This window comes from Arachis hypogaea, chromosome 6 (genome assembly GCF_003086295.3).
Source record: "Arachis hypogaea cultivar Tifrunner chromosome 6, arahy.Tifrunner.gnm2.J5K5, whole genome shotgun sequence".
NCBI classification, from domain to species: Eukaryota; Viridiplantae; Streptophyta; class Magnoliopsida; order Fabales; family Fabaceae; genus Arachis; species Arachis hypogaea.
In genome coordinates this window covers 112,647,183-112,660,457 of record NC_092041.1, presented here as the reverse complement: position 1 = coordinate 112,660,457, position 13,275 = coordinate 112,647,183, and the positions used below count along the sequence as shown (strand labels likewise).

Here is a 13,275-nt window from a genome sequence, read left to right as displayed (position 1 = left end):
AATTAAAATAAAAGAGTAGATAGACCAATTCATTTAACCCATCAAACGAATGATTCGGATTGAAAATGTATGACATGTGAATAAAACAAGCTTAAACAAATCAGGTCTAAATGAGTTATCTCCGTTTAAAAGTCCTAATTAATATTTTATATTATTAATTATTGATGAAAATTGTTAATAGATTGACAGAATAATAAATTTTATTAATTTATAATATTTAAACAATCAATTTAATTAAAAAAAATTAAAAAAATAAATTTAAAAAATATCCACCTTTTATAAACTAGTTTAAAAATTAACCCATATTTTTGGGTTTGGGAAATCTTAGACACACGGGAAAAGAAATCACTTTAAAGTGTCAACTAATCTGAACGCCATATATTCTTTTAATTTGAACAAATAAATATTCTCCCTATTCGTAGCTTTTGAAACAATAGTTTTCTCACTGTACCATGCTTTTTCTCTCTTCATACATCCCTACCAAATCCTAATTAATAATCAATGTGTACAATAATATTCCATACACATATAACAAATAATAATATGAACATCTAAAAACCTAGGGGAACGACAGGGGAACATCATAAGCATTATATTGTTACTGTTTTATATGATACGAGGAGTTTATTATCCTAATTAATTAACTTTTTACGCACCGAGAAAAATTTAAGTACAAGGTCATCAAAACGTATAGCATGTTAGTATCATCAAATGCTTTTATAGCGGCATACAGATAGCTCGCTAAGAATAATTATTGAGCTAAAATTAATAAATTGTTACTGATCAATGATCAAACAATTTGTCAAAATTTCATACCCCTTTAGCATAACTAATAGGATAAATCACTAAAATAAATTAAGGGGATCAAAAAATTACAGGAATAAGCTAAATCAAAAATTTTTTTATGAATCAATCAGTTTATATTTCTATATAGTTTGAATTAGTCTAATTTGAACTTCATCTACATATAATTCGAATCATACTGATTCGAATTACCTACACATGTACACACCCACTAATTCGAATAAGGGTGATTCGAATTACACACAGACACGTGCACATAGTAATTCGAATTGGGCAGATTCGAATTATTCAATTTAAAAAAAATTATTAAAAAAATTTAAAAATATATATTTCTCGAGTAATAATTTAAAAAATTTTATTAAAAAAATTTATTAAAAAATTAATAATTTAAAATTAAAAAATATATATTTTATTTCATGCATTAAAAAAAATCTAACAAAATATTTAATTACGAGACTTCTTTAAAATATTAATGAGCTATCAATTCTAATTTCATACAATACAATACTCTGTTGTCCATTTTTAATAGCTTATGGATATTTTTTAATAAATTTTTTAATAAATTTATTTCAATTATACTACAAAAAATATTTTATTCTATGCAAAATAATTTTTAAAAAATGGCTTAAAAAATGTTAGGAGTACTATAAAAATTTGTAATGTTCTAATGACTTAGGTAAATACATGCTTGTACTCAAATTTTAAATAAAATACTCTACATAGTCAATAATAATTTAGAAATTAAAGAAAATATTTTATTCCATACAAAATAATTTAAAAATATATGTTATTTCATACAAAATAATTTTAAAAAATGGCTTAAAAGATGTATTGTATAGAAAAATATTAAATAAATTTATTAAAAAAATATTCATGAACTATTAAGAATGAGCAGAAGAGTATTGTATAGAATTTGAATTGTTCACCATATAATTCGAATAAGAGTGATTCGAACTTTCCTATGCGTAATTCAAATAATGTAATATCTCACCATATAATTGAAATAAATTTATTAAAAAATATTCATGAGCTATTAAAAAAGGGCAACAGAGTATTGTATTGTATGGAATTCGAATTGATATCTCATTAATATTTTAAAGAAGTCTCGTAATTAAATATATATTTTTTAATTTTTAAATTATTAATTTTTTTAATAAAATTTTTTAAATTATTACTTGAGAAATATATATTTTTAAATTTTTTTAATAAATTTTTTTAAAATTGAGTAATTCGAATCTGTCCAATTTGAATTACTATGTGCACGTGTCTGTATGTAATTCGAATCACCCTGATTTGAATTAGTATAGATGTAATTCGAATCAGGTTGATTCGAATTAATGGGTGTGTGCGTGTGTAGGTAATTCGAATAGTATGATTCGAATTACATGTAGATGAAGTTTAAATTATGCTGATTCGAACTATATAAAAATGTGAACTAGTTGATTCATAAAAAATTTCTTAATTTGATTTATTGGTGTAATTTCTTGATCCCTTAACTTATTTTAGTGATTTACTCTAACTAATATGAATAATGAGAATATATGCATAGCAAAATCATGTGCAATTTACATATAAGAGACTATACCGTCATTTTCAGCCCCCTTCCATTTACATTGTTGTTGTTGGTTTCTGCAAAACACATAAGATATAACTTGAGACATATGGACATGTTAATTTCAAAGATTTGTTAGATATGTGGATATGACATATTATATATATAAAATAAAATTATTAATAAATTATAATAATATTTAAATATTTTATTTATATTAAAAATATTTTAGTTTTTTTTGTTAGCAATATTTTTACTTTTAAATTTATTTTAAAAATATATGTCTCAAATGATATTAAATATATGAATATGTGATCATATTTGAGTGTTTTTAAATATATTTGAAAAAATATTTTTTTTACTAAGACACAATTTAACATAAAATACATACATATCTCGAACAAATATCAATAAATATTATATCTGAAATACATCTAATATATATATGGATACGAAAATTTTTCACACTACAAAAAAGGGCATATGGTCACGGTTTTGGACCTATGGTCACAGTTTTTTACTTTAGCCTATTCTCTTGTGACCATAGGTCTATGGTCACGGTTTTTTTACCTATGATTACAATTTTTATGGTCACGGTTACAATTTTCAAATTCTGACACTTTAGGCCACGTTTTTTCACCGTAACCATAGGTTAATCTATGGTCACGCGTAAAAACTGTGACCATAGCCTTATCTTTCGCCGTGACCATAGTCTTATCTATGGTCACGGTTTTCACCGTGGCCATAGCTCTATGGTCACCCCTCCTTAAACCGTGACCATAGTCTTATCTATGGTCACAGTTTTTACCATGACCATAGCCTCTATAGTCACCCCTCTTTAAAACTGTGACCATAGCCTTATTTATAGTCACAGTTTTTACTGTGACCATAGTCTCTATGGTCACCCCTCCTTAAAACCGTGACCATAGCCTTATCTATGGTCACGGTTTTTACCATGACCATAGCCTCTGTGGTCACCACTCTTTAAAACTGTGACCATAACCTCTATGGTCACCCCACCTTAAAATCGTGACCATGACCATAGCCTATTTTGTTTTATGAGATTTTTTTTTTTAAACATAATTACATCCCAAAATTATGATAATTACAAAATAAATCTAAAAATAAAAAATGATAATCAACAATTAAGATAAGTTGTGATTAAAGTAACCAACTAACATATCAATATAGTTGAATGAATACACTTGTCTCAATCTCAGTTTTATACAGTGATATACACACTAACACTAAGTAGAAACTATTAACAGAATTGTTCCACAGACGTGAGAGCAATACAATTCAGACTCTGCTAGGATAGATTGTTTCTGGTATTGCTATTCTTCCTTCTCAACGCTCGAAAACTTTTGTTTCAACCACTTTACCATATGAAAGCTAAGCACCTGCTTTATTAACATGCAAAACAAAGTCACATTAAACATAAACACTTACATTTATTTTTCTTCAACTTAGAAAAAAAAATATATCATCAAAATATATATACATTACACATATACTAAAAATTAAAAACTTTTGAAAGTTTAGACAAGTATTTAAAAATTAAAAAAATTTTCTTATAAAATTTTATAAAATTTTATAATTTTTTTGAAAGTTTAGATATCCTTAAGCTAAGAATTACTCTAAATTAATATTTGAAAAAATAAAAGATCAAAACACAAAATTCGTTATTAAACCGTAAACTCAACTACAGTTTTCTTTTCTTTCATGGTCATAATATATAAAGTAATAATACTTATGTATTTTTTTTTAATTTGTCTTGTATGATTCACAATACATTTTAAACTCTAGATGAAGTATCACAAGAATAAGACCTAATATAAAAGAAAAATAAAGAGAGTTTGAAATGAATTACCATATCAACAGTTGAAGAATGGTGGGAGTGACAAAAATGGTAAAGCAAATATAAAATTCAAACTAGAATAACTAATTCACATATTAGTATTCAAAGCACAAAATTTTTTCTTTCCTTTTAACACAAAAAAGTACAGAAGAAAGTCAAAAGCCACTCATAATAACACACAAACGGTTCCAAACTCAACCTTAGTTTCATGATAACATAAAAATAAAAAGAAAAATCAAAAGGAACCAGAGAAGTTAAGCTAACCTGTGAAAGGAAAGCTTGTTTATTGCAAATTAGGAACATATGGCACTAAAGCAATTGTAAAAGAAAGACAGCTCCATTTGCTACAAAAGGATCCTGTTTTACTGTAATTGAAATACATAAACAGTACAAGTCAATGTATAGATAAAGTTGACTTTTATTAAGTTAACTCTTATTATACTAAATTTCTTATATTAAGTTAACTCTTATTAGTTTAATGTACTTTTTTTGCACTTATTCTCTTTATTTAATATAAAATCAATTCTACAAAAATCGAAATTTATATGACTAAAAATGATATAAGACCAAAAATTAACAGAAAAGAATTTGCTGTTGATTTAGTAGTTACTTTTTCAATCATGTGTACTTAAAAAAAATTTTTTCTATTCAAAACAATTGAAATTAAGCACCAAAAAAATTATTTCAATCATGCTTACGACTTATAAATGAGATAAGTTAACTACGCACAATATGTAACCACTAACAACCAATGTACATGTGGTAGAGGGTTAATAAGAGTATAAGACATCGCACCTATACATTCAAAAATAAAATTAGTTATGGTAGAAGGTTAATAAGAGTATAAGACATCTTGCCATAAAATACCAATAATCATCAAAATCTACCAAAACTTGCTGCAGATTTGCTTCGTTAAGATCATCACCTTACAATAACAATGCAATAACAATTCATCCACCTTTTCTCAACAATTACCAAATAGGAGATTCTTAATCAATCAAAAAATTCACAATTCGCAATAGTTAACAATTCAATCATAACTCGCAATTCCCATACAATCCATCAATTCAACTTCCATCTCATCAATTCATAGCTAATTTTCACTTATCATAGAATTCTTTCAAAATTAAACTCAATCAACTAGTATTCCAAAAACCATCTTCAAAATTTTTAAGTCGTTTATTTATTAGCAACGTTACTATTTTAGTATAAAAATTAGATTTCAAGAAAATAATTCAGTAATCAAACTTCAATCTTTTAGCAGTTCTCAAACTTAATTCTAATTAATTATAGATTTTTTTAGGTCACCTCTCAAAACTGTGACTATAGATTCTTTTAGGTCACCCCCAAAACCGTGACCATAAACCCTTTTAGGTCACCCTTTTGAAAAATCGTGACCATAGACTCTTTTTGCTCACTATAAAAAACCGTGACCATAAACCCTTTTAAGTCACCCGCTAAAACTGTGACCATAAACCCCTTTAGGTCACCCCCAAAACCGTGACTATAGACTCCTTTAGATCACCCCCCAAAACCATGATCATAGACCTTTTTAGGTCACCCTTCCGAAAAACCGTGACCATAGACCCTTTTTTGTCACTGTAAAAAACCGTGACCATAAACACCTTTAGGCCATTTCCAAAACCGTGACCATAGACCCATTTAGGTCACCTCCCAAAACCGTGACCATGGACCTTTTTAGGTCACCATTTTTTGAAAAATCGTGACCGTAGTCCCTTTTTGATCATTGTAAAAAACGGTGACCATAGACCCTTTTAGGTTACCCTCAAAATCGTGACCATAGACCCCTTTAGGTCATCCCCCAAAATCGTGACCATAGACCCTTTTAGGTCACTCTTTTTTGAAAAACCGTGACTATAGACTCCTTTAGGTCACCCCTTAAAACCGTGACCATAGAACCTTTTAGATCACTCTTTTTTAAAAAACCGTAACTATAGATACTTTATGGTTACCCTTTCCAAAAAAATCGTGACTATAACTTTTTTTTTCTCACCCTAAAAAACTGTGACCATAGAGGGTCTATAATCACAGTTTTTTACCGTGACTAAAAAAACCGTGGTCGTAGATCCAAAATGTTATAGTAACAAGATGTGCATAGCTTATTTTACTCTTTCGCTTGGCTACTTAAAAAGTTGAAAGCATCATGTGTCAATATGTGTCAAGAGACTTTATTATTTTAATTTGGCAGATACATACGTACACTTTAAAATTTTTATATTAATAATATGAACAAATTTTAAAACTTTGGAATATCAATTAATAAATATTCAAAAAGATAAAGACAATATGAAAAAATTAAAATAATGCTCCTAATAAATAATTTTTCAATACAATTTAACACCTTTTCTTGTCAAAACTAATTGAATATGCAAAATTGTGGGATATAAAAATTAAATTCATCTCAGATAAAATGCGATGCTACTTTGGCTTTTATTGTTATTTTGGATTACTTTGTAGACCAAGCAAACCAACTGCGTTGGGTCTTCCTTTGGCGTTTCTTCATTGGCGATTCTTATATCTTTGGTTTTGGAAATTACAAGTCATTCTTACGTGTCAGATAGAGTGTCTTTCTAATATAGCTGTGAAGGATAAGTAGTTTTGATATTAATTAATAACATCTCATTCATGTACAAACACCTATATATAATATATTAGAAAAGTTGACATTTAATGATATTTGTTCTCAAGGGCAAATTTACTCTTGTAGGTGTGGAGGCCTTTTTTGAACCCTGAAAAAAATTTAAACAAGTGTCAGTGATGCAGCAACTTATTAGCCAGCGATAAACCATTAAATGGAGTTCCGATCTGCAACAAATTAGTCTTTGGTTTAATCGAATACATTTTCTTTTGTTCTTTTTTGAATTTTATAGTTTTACTTAGTGAAATTATCAAATGCTCTTGTTACGCAACTTCATATCTTAGTTTGTTGTTTATTTTCCAGTACTAACGAGAATGAATAATAAAAAAAATACAGATTTTCAGTTTTTACCTTTTTTTTTTAGGTGTATTAGGTGCATCTTGCAAACGGGGAGGCATTCATATTGCGTCCTGCCTCAAACTTCGGTTAAAGAAAACTCAAAATGCATCATCCTAATCCTACGACCACTAGTGAATAAAATGCACAGTGCGAAACACTACCTTATGCATTCTATCATTCTAAACTCATCGCAGTGTTTTTACTAAAACAGATAAATAAATATGAATGGAATATTTGGACATCCTGAGTGAGAGTGCATCCAGATCCATTTTTCATTAAATAATTGCTGGTTAGTGAGTAAAGGAAAATTTGAACATTCTGAGGGTGCATTCAACAAACAAAGTGGCAGCTACATTAAGTCCACCAAAATTAGTATTCTGTGTAAAGTGCTCGACACCAGCTCCAACACTGCTAGTTCAAAGGAAATGAGATTGTTGCGATAAGAAAATATGTAACAATGCGATTTCCAACACTGCAATTGTTTGGGTATAACTATCATGGTGCAATCCTAAGGGGGTCACGAGGATAAAGTGATGCCTTGCGGATGTTATTCAGGCCACAGAAGAGCATTACTACACGCTCCAAACCAACTCCAAAGCCACCGTGTGTTGGTGCACCATATCTGAATCATCAACAAAGCAATTAGTTTTTTATATCACGTAATCTAATTTGTTGAAAATATAAATCATTCCCTCTGCCCAGTAATAAATAGTAACGGTAGGTTAGACAGTTGTAAATTCCAGACATCTTAGCCAACTATGTCTATGTCAAGCTTGTTACAAAAGTTACATAACCGGTTCCAAGTCTCGATAAAAGAAGAGGATTGTATTAGGTTTCCGACTGCCCATATAAAACTTTGTTGAACCTTTGACATGGATCAAACCGTCATTTTTGCCCTATAAATATCTGACAAAATAGCCCTCTCATTTTGTGGATGGTTTTTCAGGTACCATAAAATAATTATCAATTGTTAAGGAACCGTTTTCTCAACCAAAAAAAAATAGTGATTTCTGTCAAGTGGAAACAATATTTCAGGTACCATAAAATAATTACCAATTTTTAAGGGACCATTTTGTCACAAACTAATATTTCAAGGGTTAAAATAACGGTTTACTCATTTGGACAGAAATTATGTCTAGATATATTGATTTTTAAAAGTAACAATTTTATTAAAATAATATTTACCAATGGATGGATGGAAACAGTAGGTGCCAGAATTACACAAAGAAACACTGAACATGACAAGATGAACTGAGCAAGAGGCCATGAAGAATACCTGAAAGAATCAATGTAGGTAGATATTGTCTTGACATCAATGCCGCAAGACTCGGCCCGTTTTTCTAACATTTCTGCATTGTGGACACGTTGAGCTCCTGAAATGATCTCCTCGCCTAAGGGGCAAGTAACACAGAACTTAATAACTATATGTATGAAAAAGCAATGATGGCTACATGGAATACTTGCATGCTCCAAAATAACTATATCCATTTATTTTCATTTATAATGTTTAAAGATTATATAAAATATCAAGAATAAGAAGCTATTAATGATTCTAGAACACATTAAATGTGCTCCAAGAGTTTACAAGTGTTCTCTTACGGATACAGTATAGATGAAAAATTCAATAAAATCATTTTTTGTACCAATGAATGTATGACAAAATCTTTTATTGCTTACCTCTAATAAAGACATCAAATGAGTTGGAGTATTGTGGATTATCATAGCAAGGCATTGTGTAAAATGGCCTTACAGCTAAGGGGTAGCGATAAAGGATATAGAACTCTGTGCCATACCTATAAACCAAAATTACAGAACAAGTTAATCCAAAATAATAGGTCATTCAAAGTAAATAAAATATTTTCACTTCTTTGTTGTGTCTGTGTGTGTGAGAGAGTTACTTCTCTAAAACTAGCTGCCCCAACTTCCTTTCAGCTTCAGTATTCAAGTCACCAAAAGGTTCAATCTCTACTCCAGCATCCTGTGAAGCAAAATTATTAGTACATGCAAGACATACCATTTTCTAATATTCTTATTAGTGAAGATAAACAAAATTCTGAGTGTTGAGGTCAATGATTCAACAATTGCAAAGAAAACCGAGAACCATATATAAGAGGAAAAATAGAGAGGAAGCCTCAGCATCAATGAAGCACCCCTTGGATCAGAACACAGGGAACCTAATTAGGCATCAAGACAATAATTTCATCCTTTTTGGGACTATAAACCCATTTTGACTTGCAAGAACACAAGATTATGATATGGACTGAGAATGAGGTCTTACGTAAATTTTCCTCAAGCCCAATTCTTTTTCAATTAACAATAGGGACTCCATGACATTTTCTAATAAACCTTTGACTATTGTGAATCATGTTTTCGATGACTTTTTGGTTGAAATCAGAAATTAGAAACTAGAACAGCATAACTTTTTTTCATAATGCAATAGCATCGGGCCATCGGCTGATCCAAGTAGCCGGCCTAAACTAATGGGCCAAGACTTTGTTATCATCACTGTTCTTGTATAATCCCTCGATAGTTATGGAGCATATGTGTTATTAAGAAAGAAGAAAGTCCCCCATTCAAATAAAAAAGAAGAAAAAAAAAATTTGTTCATGATTTGTGAATTAGATACTAAGGAAAATTTTAAGCTTACCTTGAGCATCTGAACCCCTTCTTCATATGTAAGCCGCAGAGTCTGACGAAGATACTGCATATTAACCGGGATATATCAGATCATGAATAAGATCATATAGCCTTTAAGCATTGCATTCATTTTGTATTCACATTTTTCAACTGGTAGTTCATGGCACAAGAACTACAACATAGTATAGTTAATAATATTTACTCATTTTTTTTTACGGAGAAAGAAATTTGTTAGATTAGTAGAAAGAATGTTCGATATATATAAAATACATTTTTTTTAATAGAAGATGCTTACCTTTAAAGGTTCAAATGGATACTGGTGTGCCACAGCTTCAAGATCCTTCTTACAATTCTGGTTCAAGCTATCAAATATTGAGACAAACAACCTATCAACTATATCCATAACCTGCTCAAAAACTCAATATCAGTAAAACAGGTTATGTACCACAATAATTTCAAAACCATACCAAGAAACATACGCCTAAAAGTGATATATACCTCAAAATAATGCTTCTTAATCTCCATTTCAACATCAAGACCAGTAAACTCACACAGATGTCGGTGTGTGAAGGAATCTTCAGCCCTAAAAACAGGACCAATCTCAAAAACACGGCCAAAATCAGCACATATTGCCATTTGCTTGTGAAGCTGTGGTGATTGGGCAAGGCAAGCGGGGTGCCCTTTATAGTCCAGTCTGAAAACAGCAGCTCCACCCTCACTTGAACCAGCAATCAATTTTGGAGTCCTTCAGATAATAAGAATTGTCTAAATGCCTACACAACAATAGAATGAAAAATAATGTGACCATTCAACTTGGCATCAAGGGAAAAATATATTCTATAAATGTCTTAGTATGCATTTATTGCAGTAACGTTAGAATTTAAAGCAACCATGATGTCAACAACATGCAAATCAAGAATGAACGCAAATAAGTAAACTCTTCAGAAGAAAATTCAGATGAAATGCTTTACATTTTCAACTTGAGACTGAATGGAGAAAATTCCTTGATTAGCTGGGGTTCTTAGGTCAAGTACTCTAAAGTTCAAACGTGTATCCTGATTAACACGAACAAGTTGTTCACCAGCCTGCATTCATTAACAGAACTAGTTAACCAATGGATGAAAAGAAATAACGTAAAAGATAAGATCCTGCAAACAAATCACCCTAACAAAGAAGGAGTCAAACAGGTTGACAAAGACCCAACACCTCCAATCAATGTACCTGAAGTGCCTTCTCAATTTCAGCTTCACTTCGAGCAGCATCCTCGAGATTAATTGGTAGAGTTGGAAGGGCCCTGCTAACACAATACAACTTCCTCACTTGAACCTCCACCTATCAGAACAAACCACATAAGCTATAGATCCCCAACAAAATGTTCAATTACTTGAAAAAAATTGAACTACAAGTTATACAAGTTAAGGAGAATAAGAGGAAGCCTTAGATGCCATTCTACCCGTTTACTTGTACAACCTTCATCTTGGTGTGCGCTACAATTAGCATCATTGTAATCAAGCAATTTTACCATCTCTATCATAAAAAACAATGCCTCCCATTTTCTATTCTATGTTATAAACCTTACAAATATTTCTAAACCCAAAACCACTATGCAACCAAATTCAACACAGTAGTTGTTAAGATTTCAAAGTCTAACTTCCGGAAAGAGAAAAGCTATTGTTAAACCCTACTAAATAGATTGCTACTGTTTCCCTTCATTTATATCCAAAATCAAATCTCAGAAGCTAACTAACCTGCTGTGTGGCACCTTTGATTGGTTCAGAAGGGACCGAAACAAGACCTTCAACATCGATAACAGACTCGCGGCTCAGCGCCGCAGCGTACTTCACCATCTGCACGCTAACCAAATCTTGCTGCGCTTGCACCAAACACTGCACGGTGAAGCCGCTCTCTCTCACAACCAAGAACGCCATCTTCTTCCCAACGGGACGGATGGCCTGAGCCCTACCTCGGATCATGACGTGCTTCCCTTCTAGAGACTTCTCCAGATTCTCCACACGTGTCCATCGGCTGGGGTCCACGGGGGTCTTCGACTGCAGCTCCTCCATTGGGATGTCGCCGTAGTTTCCGGCGAGGGGGTCGTCCTCGTCGACAGCGAGCTTCGATGTGGCGGAGGCAATGGCAGTCTCCTGGCGGCGGCGGAGCTTTTCCTGCTTCATGGCTTCCTTCTTGGCCGCCTTCTTGCTGATGGATTGGTCCGATGACGGTGGCTCGGAAGATGGTGCTGAGGGTTCTTGGGGTTCAGAAGACGACATCGTTTTGTAGTGATGATGTGAATGCGAGTGAGAGTGTGGCTTCAGAGCGATTTAACAGAGTTGTGTGTTTATATGGAGAAGGAAATCTGCCGAAAACAGGGAAAGTGAAACTGTGAAAACACCCCGCTTGGTGTTGATGATTCTAGTAGGGTTTGCTGATGACCAGGCCTGATCCGAAGATCCGATCCGGATCCGCCCGCTTTGGGATTAACTTGATTTGGTATTGTTGTGATCTGGTTAGATCTGAAATTTCAATAAATGACCACAGGGTGGATCTCCATTATTTTAGGATGACAATGATATAATACATGAGCAATGTTAGGGGCCAGTAACTTTTATGATTAGTAGCCATCAAATAGTCATCAATGATGATTTAATGATGTGAGATTTTATCCAATGGCTCACATTTCTCTGCTGGTTGCATGCTGGCCAACATTCAATAAAATTGCTGGCCCCCTAGACTTTTCTATAATACATTATATGTTTGTCTCAATCACTCTTTACAACTATTTTAACAAGTGAGATTAATGGGTATGAGCAAAATTTAGTATTACAACATTAAGTCCCTTTTTCACTATGAGAAATTCCTGTTGATCCTATCCATGCCATTTTTTTATGAGTAGGATCCTCTGCAGAGGCAAAGACAAACTCAGAGTATACTTTATGACACTGGATTGAGGAAGAAGAAAATAACACTAGCTAAGCTTTTAGAGAGAGAATGAAAATTTATAACATTTTGTAAGATAGAAAAATTGGATATATTACAATGTTCATTGAGATCTGATTACAACTGAGGTGAGCTCCTCCTTTTATAGAGGTCTCTAGATAGCAACAATATCTTACAGAATCTAAACAAACCTATCATACAATGTCACCTGGAGGATAAGGATAAGCCTTATCTCTTTCTAGCTTTTCTTAGACATGTGACAGATGTCACTTTATTTTAGTGCACTCAATAATTATACATAGTGGAGGCATTGTCTTAATAACGGGACGGATTGAAATAGTCTTCTGGAAGGGTTCCATCACCATCTGAGAAGGATGATGTCTCATCAGAGGCCAAATTGATAGCTCTAAGGGGAAGAATGAAGCAAAGATACCGTTATTTCAAAAGAAGAAAATCCCATACTAAGTCAAACAGATGTTTCATTTGTGG

General features: G+C 31.9%; 1 pseudogene; it reads right to left on the bottom strand.

The window, feature by feature from the left end:
- Positions 1 to 7,460: 7,460 nt before the first annotated feature.
- On the bottom strand, positions 7,461 to 12,245 carry LOC112755783 (aspartate--tRNA ligase 2, cytoplasmic-like; annotated as a pseudogene).
- Between the last annotated feature and the right edge of the window lie 1,030 nt (positions 12,246 to 13,275).